We start from the raw sequence: 10,278 nt of genomic DNA on the forward strand, positions 1-10,278 counted from the left end.
GCAGGAAAAATGGCTGCCTTCCTGATAGAGAAAGACTGCCTGCCAGATTAGGAGAAAGTAAGTGGGAGAGGGTGCAGGTGGCCTCCATTTACACCAATATGGTGGCAATTGGGGCATGAGTGCCATCATGGGGTGGCCACTGAAAACTATCTCCTTGTCCTTACTCTAACCACACTCTCCCTGTTTCCACCATCCTTCCAACATGCTAAAAGAAATTGACATCCATTTGCCTTTGCAGCCCTTTCTTGGTATCATAGCCGGGATGTCCAATGATGATGTTCAGGTCCCAGAAGCTTCTAGTGGGTCAAGACATCAGTATTGAGGATCTTGATATGCTGCAAAGCCCCCAGCAGCTTTCAAACAGCTGAATGGAGCTTGATCTGGCAGGCTTCCTTGCTGGTGGGGGCAGTGGAGGGGGTACATTAGCCCTGAAGATGCCTGCCATCACACTTTATGCAGGAATCATCCAGTTTCTTATAAAATGGTGTCATTCGGAGTGTGAGAATGTGACTACAGTGTGACATGTTTACGTAAACAGCTTATGTTAAAAGTGTGTACCCAGGAAATTGTAATGGAAACCTTTGACAGGAAACACATGCAGAGATAAAATTTTAATATATTATTCATTCTGTGATATATTTTGATGGAATAGCTTTTTCTCTGAATGTTGATTGTTTGCTTTCCTTTATTAGAATCAACGAAGTATATATTAAAGCTTATGTGTTGACATCACAAAGAGAATAGATGGAGGAATGGAATCCAGTTGAATGATGGTTTCTTATTTATATTGTGAACATGATCACTATTGAGAAGTTCTCTCTGGAGATATCAAAGATCCCAACCTTTTCTGAGAAGTTATGTTAAAAAATTCTCCTTTATAGTTTTTGAGAAGTTGTAGATTTGTGAAAGTAAACTAGGAAAATGTACTTCTAAATTGGAATAGTCAGAGGTATATTCAACTTTGCCCACTGGGCTATATCTCCAAAAGTATCACTACATTCCACAATCTATCTTTTTTATGCTGACTCTGTGCTGCCAACGCTCATGTCACTATTTGTGTTTTTCTGCCTTTCACAAGCCTCTGCTATGCTCATATAAACGAAAGTTTCACAACACCTGATGAATATTGAAATATATTTATATAAGTAGTTATTTGCTGGAATAGTACTTGAATTTTACAGAAGGACACATTTTGTCAAAGCTTCTCATCTAGAGCTCATCAGGACAATTTGCAGGAAAAAGCAAAGTAAGGGGTAAATAAATTTATTCTATATGAGGCAAGTACTGATTTGTTGACAAATGATTGGTCGAAGTATTGCCATGAAGAATTCACTAGTTAATGGTGACTGACAGTTAACTGTAAACATTGTTTACATTTTAACTAAGACAGGATGACTCTGTTTGCTCAAAGCATTGTCCTGAGAAATTAATCAGAGAATGGCTGTCACCTATCTTATTGTACTGAAACAGCCAAAGTATATGCACATGTTCTTCCTGCCTGTAAAGAACATAATCTTGGGTGTTAAAACGGTGTACTGAAAAATGTGTTGCTGGAAAAGCGCAGCAGGTCAGGCAGCATCCAAGGAGCAGGAGAATCGACGTTTCGGGTATAAGCCCTTCTTCAGGAATGAGGAGGGTGTGCCAAGCAGGCTAAGATAAAAGGTAGGGAGGAGGAACTTGGGGGAGGGGCGTTGGGAATGCAATAGGTGGAAGGAGGTTACGGTGAGGGTGATAGGCCGGAGAGGGAGTGGGGGCGGAGAGGTCGGGAAGAAGATTGCAGGTCAAGAAGGCAGTGCTGAGTCCGTTAATACATGTAGTACACATAAGTCCCCCTACACGCCACCTATTGTAGTGCTAGTGGTGGAAAGAAATAAAGTTCCTCTTTGGAAATCTGCCAAATTCATATCAAACAATTGAAGCTTAGATCAAGACATCAATGTGTTTAGAAATTCAGTATGCTATTTGATATATAAATAAAACATGTTGTCATGCAGTAACCTTTATCCTTTTTAACAACATTCTTCTTGTGATTTTTATAGGATATGTTCATTCATAGACCATTTTATCCCTTAAGCATGTTTCATCAGTTTATGATTAATCGGATACAGCACTACAGAGCCCAGCTTTTCCCCTTAAGCCTCAAGACCTTGACTAAAAACTATCAATCTCAGAAAAGGTAATTATTGATTTTCATCAATTTTAATTTGTGGAAAGGAGTTCCAAACTTGTACATCTTTGGGTGAAAAAGAGAAGCCTGACTTCATCTTTGCTCCATGGCCCCTAGTTTGTGTTAATTGATAATGAACATATATCTTCAAACATTCAAACCTAGGTCACGATCCTATGATTTCCAGTTCAGTTTTTAAAAGTTAGCCCATGGAGTCTGAGTTTCAGAACATGTTAACACAGAAGTTACTTAAACTTTAACACCAACGTAGTACGGTTGAGGGAATAGTGGGCTACGCTGCTAATCTTGCATGCAGTCTTGAAACCCATGCTGGAAGTAGTTGCACAACACACACACACGATTGTACTCGATTGAGATAAAATGCTGGCACAGGGGGCTAGATTTTTCTGTAGGATTCTGCAAGTATTTTGACAAAAGTATTTGAAATACAGAAAAATAGGGCAAAGAAGCCAACTCCCAAAGCCTATTTAATAGATATATTTCTGAATATCATTTTCATATTGATTAAGAAGATTTTAGAAGCAAAAATCATATAATCCACATTGTTCTTGGCATATTAGAGGTGATATGTGCATTCAGTTTGCAGTCTCAATGAATTTTAGATTACTTAGTTTAGATTACTTACATTGTAGAAACAGGCCCTTCGACCCAACAAGTCCATACCGACCCGCCGAAGCACAATCCACCCAGACCAATTCCCTTACATTTACCCCTTCACCTACCACTACGGGCAATTTAGCCAGGCCAATTCACCTAACCTGCACATTTTTTTTTTGGATTGTGGGAGGAAACCGAAGCATCCGGAGGAAATCCACGCAGACACGGGGAGAATGTGCAAACTCCACACAGAGAGTCACCTGAGGCGGGAATTGAACCCGGGTCTCTGGCGCTGTGAGGCAGCAGTGCTAACCACTGTGCCACCGTGAGGTGATAATGTCCTGTGGACAGATGTTAGTATGAATTTGAATATTTTATCCCTCTTATTTTTTAAGTCGTGTAAAGCATTCAACTTGTTCTGGATTACATTGGCTAGCATGTATAGATAAAACTTATTTTGATTTATTTTTACAGCTGGATGATAAGCTATTCTAGTTATGGCCCGATTTAAAATATATACCATTATTTTGTGCCTACATGATAACTCAGGCAAATGATAGTGAATTATTGCCTTTTATGGTGAGTTTGTAACTTGAAAAGGATGGAAATTAACTGCATTCATTTAGTGTTTTTACATTCCTAGGAGAAAGTGAGGACTGCAGATGCTGGAGATCAGAGCTGAAAATGTGTTGCTGGAAAAGCGCAGCAGGTCAGGCAGCATCCAAGGAGCAGGAGAATCGACGTTTCGGGCATGAGCCCTTCTTCAGGACTGAAGAAGGGCTCATGCCCGAAACGTCGATTCTCCTGCTCCTTGGATGCTGCCTGACCTGCTGCGCTTTTCCAGCAACACATTTTCAGCTTTTTACATTCCTAGCCAGTTTATTGCTATAAAAAACAGAAAATATTGCAAGAAAAACTCTGCAAATGACAATCAATGGTTACTTTCTCTGAGATTGATTGTTTTTTAGTCAAATGTCTTGAGGATTATAGGGAAATGCTGATCTTCTGTAGTGATGTGACAGATCAACCATAAACTAGCGAATTAGACTTAAGGGACACATCCTATAAAATCACAAGAAGAACGTGCTGCAGGTCTATCAGCATTTATGGATAGAAAGAACATCAAATTTTTCAAATGATGAAATTTCATCAGAACTGGAGATACTTACTGATGTGGTAGGCTTAAAGCAATAGTAGACGTGGGAAAAGAACAAACAGGACGATAGATCAAAAATGAAGGTCTGTGATAGGGTAAGAGACAGGAGAGATGAGCAAAAGGGTTCTGAAGAAGGGTCATTGACTTGAAACGTTAACCATGTTTTCTCTGTAGAGAGCTGCCAGACTTGCTGAGTTTCTTCAGCAATTTCTGTTTTTGAGTGTTTCAGATCTCCAGCATCCACTGTTCTTTGTTTATGTCAGCAAAAGGATTGACAGTGCAAGTTAAAGGGGATGTTGACAGTGCAAGATAAAGGAGAAACTAAAGGCACAAGTAATGATACAAAAGTTTCTAGAATGTAATGATTGTAATGAGATCAACCAGATGGACTCAAAATATGAATTTCCTGATTGGGGCTGTTAATCTGGTCCAATCAAGGAACCCTGGCTGACATAAAAAGAGGAGTGTAAGTCATTCTCTGAGAACTGCTCTGAGGAAGCTGGAGCTGTCTCAAGGACTTTCCCCATGTAAATAAGGGTGACTTGGTGATGGAATACAAGCCTCTGTGGAGTTATTTCAGTGGCGATGAGATAGGATACATTCCTGAAGAAACTGAGTGGCAACAGTTGTCTTTGAACTGGGGTAAGCATTTCTGGCATCATGCTGTTATTTAGGAAATGTGACTTTTTCGAAACTACTGATGAAGACAGGTCCCAGTAAGTGGAAGGAATGTGTTTTTTTTCTGGGCAAATGACATTGGGGCAGATGAAAAGCCATGAGTAATTCTCCTGACAGCTTGTGGACCTACAGCTTTTTAGGTTATTAGGAACTTAACTTTGCTCCAACAGAGTTGATAACAGGGAGATGACTCTGTACCAGGTTAATTCTGATCTTTCCATACCTGGGTGTGAAGGTGAAATGGCATCAGAGTCACCGGTGCTGGATGCCAAACTCCACCAAGTGAGAGACACAATTCAGTATAAGGACAAGGTTTGATGTAGGAAATGACCCTGGATGAATAAGAGGCTTAGTCAACGCAAGGTCAGGACATATAACGTTTGGGGTGGAGTGATGGTCCTGACCAAGCGTGTGGACCATATAAAAGCCACAAATTTGCAAACAATGTGGGAGCAAAACACGTCTTGCTCCTTGGAACAGTCGGAAAGGCTGTCGGAACCCATGTATTCCCCCTCTTCATCAAACGTTGAAGAGACCTCTGATTCTGTGATGGACATGACAGACCTCGCCCCTTTGACACATTTGCTGCTGGAAGAAGAGAGTCAATTTCTCCCCAGGCACTCAATGTGCGAAAGTTGGGCTCCTGTCCATATCCAATGCAGAGTTGTAGGAACCTGACCCAGTGTTAAAACGCCCCAGGAGATCGACAAGAAAAACGACCACCCAAGGTCCTTGCACTAAGAGGCAGAGGGATATAGTTATTGTAATAAGGTCAGCCAGTTGGATCTCAGAATATGAGTTTCATGATTGGGGCTGTTAATCTGATCCAATCAGGAAGCCCTGGCTGACAAATAAAAAGAAGAGTGGTCATCCTGGAGTTGTTCAGGGAGAGGTGGGCGCCGCAGGGAGTGGAGTGCATCATTTCTCCCTCCAACTCTATTTTGATTTAGTCCCTACCCTCCCCTTCACTGTTTTGATCACACAGCACTGCCCTCTGATGTGAAGGGCAGTGTTTGTCACTGGCCACCCGGGTGTTTTCCTATCTTCCTGGTGGTGGAAATTGAATAAAGATTCGTGTACTTTGTGTCTTTCACTGTGTCTCACACCTGCACACACACACACCATGGGTGCTGGGGAAATAATAAGCACTATCGCACTTAGGCGGTAGTGTGGGGGTTTTAAAAAAAAGAAGAGTGGTGGAGTGCATTATTTCTCCCTCCAACTCTATTTTGATTTAGTCCCTACCCTCCCCTTCACTGTTTTGATCACACAGCACTGCCCTTTGATGTGAAGGGCAGTGTTTGTCACTGGCCATCCGGGTGTTTTCCTATCTCCCTGGTGGTGGAAGTCGAATAAAGATTCGTGCACTTTGTGTCTTTCACCTGCACACACACACACCATGGTGTTGGGGGACAAAAATAAGCACTACCGCACTTAGGTGGTAGTGTGGGGGTTTAAAAAAAAACAGAATAAAAAAAAAGAAGTCTCAGTTATTCTGACACTAGGAGAGCTGGCCTTGAGGGAGGTGAATCAGTGTCAAGGACTTTCCATGTTTAAGTAAAGAGTGGCTTGGTGTTGGGATACTGGCCTCTGTGGAGTTATTTCACAGAGGATATGTAAGTGAATGATGCAGAATCATTATCAACATCTGCAATTCAAATTCAAACTCAAAATCAAGGAAGCACAATACAAAATGGTGGCAGAGGCTATGTTTTGAAATTGTTGAAATCAGTGTGAAAGGTAATTGGATGCTTGGGGTCATGCTTGCAAACTAAACAGAGATGGCCTGCAACATGGACACTCTGTGTTTTGCCTCTGCACCATATTATATGCAGCAAATGCTTTATACTGAATTGAAAGAAACATAAGTGGATCACTACAAATATAGACAGAAAGTGCTGGAAAAACTGATCATGTCTGGCAGCATTCATAGAGAGGAAAACAGAGTTTACGTTGCAAGTCCAATGCAACAGTGAAGATGCTGCCAGACTTGCTGAGTTTCTCCAGCACTTCCTTTCTCATTTCAGATCTCCAGCATCTGCAGTATGTTGCTTTTCTTTGAATCACCAGAAACATCTGTCTTCTTAATATCTTAAATTCAAACAAATCACCATTGATATTCCTATTTAGTCCTAGGAGTAAAATCACAGTTTGTGTAATGCCTACTCATAATTAGTCTCAAGTCCAGGGATCATTCTATACCTCACTTTCCATCAAAGACCAATGTATCCTTCCTGAGTTGTGCCCAGACAATACTCCAGATATGATCTAACCAGCACTTTGCAGTTCTGTGGTTGACTTTCCACTCCCGTGTATTCTAGTCTTGCAGATATAAAATTTGCATTCCATTAGCCTTTTTGGTTATAATATGGGAGTGGTGGTAAAAGGGAAATTTGTGTTGTGCTTTTTGTATCACACACAATGAGTACCTCACTTTCACAAAATGGCATTTTTGCCATTTTCTGAGATAGTCTGATTACAGCAAGTAATGGAGACATGGAAGTCCTTGCTCCTCTGTAGTACAGGTCACTGGTGGATATGGCAGCCAATTGAGAGCCCTTCCCTCCTCACCCTCATTGTTTCTCTAATAGCTTGTCCTGCTCTGCATTATTGATGGTCATTCATCAAGTCTGTATTCAATAAGGAATATATATTTGTGTTATAGGGTGAAATCTTACAGTTGTCTGAGTGTGGACTGTGGTGAGATGTATAGCAGAATTGGGTGACAAGTGCGGCGAGACTCATCTCAACATCACGATCATCTTGTTCTACCTTTCATTGCTTTTCACAAACACCACAGTGAGATTTTCACTAGGCAGCAGCAAGATATCGATTAACAGGGGTTTACAATTGATCAGCACCTCGTTAATACCAGAACTTTCCTCATCTTACCAAACTTGACAAGCAAGCTCAATGTCAGGAAAATTCATCAAAGAAACCAGATTGAGCTCCTGGTGGATTCAAATCACCACTTGTTCCAGATGACCTCTATCTTGGACACTGGGCAGCAACTTCTCGGGTCACAATCCATGTGCTTCAGTCACATGCACCCGTCATTTGCAGGCAGTGAAATCTGGCATCTGCCAACCCAATTCAATCATCATAGCACTTCCGCCTTCCTAACCTGCAATCATCTTACTGATCTCTCCGCCCCCACCCCACTCCGGCCTATCACCCTCACCTTGACCTCCCTCCACCTATCACATTTCCAAAGCCCCTCCCCCAAGTCCCTCCTCCCTACCTTTTATCTTAGCCTGCTGGACACACTTTCCTCATTCCTGAAGAAGGGCTTATGCCCGAAACGTCGATCCTCCTGTTCCTTGCATGCTGCCTGACCTGCTGCGCTTTTCCAGCAACACATTTTCACCTCCTTGATATATTCATATATCATGTGCATCAGTAATGCAGGCTTTTCATATGGCATCAGGCGACTGTCTGTGTGGCGTTTGAACATTCTCCCTGTGTCTGCGTGGGGTTCCTCCGGGTGCTCCGGTTTCCTCCCACAGTCCAAAAATGTGCAGGTTAGGTGAATTGGCCGTGCTAAAATTGCCCGTAGTGTGAGGTGAAGGGGTAAATATAGGGGAATGGGTCTGGGTGGGTTGCACTTCGGCGGGTCGGTGTGGACTTGCTGGGCCGAAGGGCCTGTTTCCATACTGTAAGTAATCTAATCTAATCTAATATTGCCAGGCTTTTCATATGGCATAGACATGCATAGCAGGGTGGAGCATTGAGAAAGTCCCTGCTTCAGGGAATCTTTCCTAGCATGCACAGGGACCCAGCTCATGGAATGGACCATCTTAGGGCTGCTTCTTTGCTGTCTCAGTGCTTGTTCATTTTGCACCTACCTGTGTGCTCACATCATTCAGACCTTTCCTTGCTGTGCATGCCTGTTGGCACATTGATGCTTTTGCCAGAGCAGTAGGCTATCATCACAGCTGTTCTGAAAGGCTTCTTACGCAGACACACAGATATTGGAATGCCTTGTGGGGAGCCATCCTTATATCCAGCATGCCAATATGGTGATAATAACACCAAAAGCACATGCCACCTTCCTGTCTGGCAAACACACTTCAAGTTCATTCGTATGGTAGATATGGTAGAAACTGTTGGGAGCTAGTCCTCAGTTAAGTCAAGTGGGGTGTCACTGTCTATCCAAGGGTTCAGATACCATTGGTTACTGGCACAGTCAGCACTAAACCCTTTGGTTCCATCACAGTCACTTGTTCTTTTGGAGGTTTATGGTCCAGGGATCTGTCCTAGTACTGTTGGGAGTGTTCAGCAGTCAGTCCTGTAGATCCACAATAAGCAGTCAGAGGAGTCACGTATCTTTAGTCTGGGAGTTGCAAAAACAGCAGTCAAGGATCTGGGCAGTCCTGCATATTGGCTGATTGTCAGACTCATTAACAAGTTAGGGATGATTACAATCCTGGAGCTATGAGAGGAATCACTGATAGAAGGGCTAGGAGGAAAATCCAGGTACTTTTATAGTTCTAGAGATAGGTTCTGTGCCATGGGGTGGGGATATTTTCAAATTGAATGAAGGGTATTCGGAACAACATTGGTAGTCTACTAGAGGGGTGTTACTGACTGTGACCTTCACCATGGCCGTCACTCAGAGAGTGTAAACGAATGGTGGGGGGTGGGGGAGGTCATTGTTAAGGTGTAATACTGGGGTTCAGGCAGTAGCAAGGACAGTTATAGACACAGAGTGATGGGTATCCACATTGGTGAGATGGTTTAAATAGGTTGACTGGGCAGTGATAGGTAATAGGAGACACGGAGGTTCAGTGGGTATCTGGCATCCAAATTGAGCACAGTGCTAACAGGGTCCAGCATGCTCTGCATTAAACCATAAGAGCATAAGATACAGGAAGAGAAATAGGTCATTTGGCCCATGAAGTCTTCTATGCCATTTAATCATGACTGATATGTTTCTAAGCCCCAATCTCCTGCCTTGTCTCCGTGACCCTTGATTCCCTTACCAATCAAGAACCTTACCACCTCCATCAATAATTTGGCCTCCACAGCCCTCTGTGGCAATGAATTCCACAGATTAACTACTCTCTGGCTGAAGAAATGCTCCTCATCGCTGTTCTAATGGGTCATCCTTTCACTCTGACGCTGTGCCTTTGGGCCCTTGTCTCTTCTACAAGTGGAAACTTCCCCAAGCCCACTCTATCCAGGCCTTTTTGTATTCTGTAAGTTTCACCCACGTCCTTCTAAACTTCACTGAGTACAAATCCAGAGTCTTCAACCAATCCTCATTTTGCAAACCCTTCATCCCGAAGATCATTCCTGTGAACCTGCTGTGGACCACCCCCCCCGCCCCCCCCAACACCAGCATGCCCTTCCTTAAATACGGGGCCCAAAACTGCTCACAATATTCCAAATGTGGTCTGACTAGAGCCTTATACAGCCTCAGCCGTATATCCCTGCTCTTGTATTCTAGTCCCATTGAAATGAATTCTTAACATTGCATTTGCCTTCCTATGTGTATGTTAACCTTAAGAGAATCCTTAACTAGGACTCCTAAATCACTTTGGGTGCTTCAGCCTTTCCCAATTTAGATAGTCTACATCTCCCATTGAAGAGCTTATGCTCGAAATGTCGACTCTCCTGCTCCTTGGATGCTGCCTGCCGGGCCTGTGCTTTTCCAGCG

This window comes from Chiloscyllium plagiosum, unplaced genomic scaffold (assembly GCF_037043375.1).
Source record: "Chiloscyllium plagiosum isolate Xiang-an unplaced genomic scaffold, Cpla_swu_hap1 HiC_scaffold_25, whole genome shotgun sequence".
NCBI lineage: Eukaryota > Metazoa > Chordata > Chondrichthyes > Orectolobiformes > Hemiscylliidae > Chiloscyllium > Chiloscyllium plagiosum.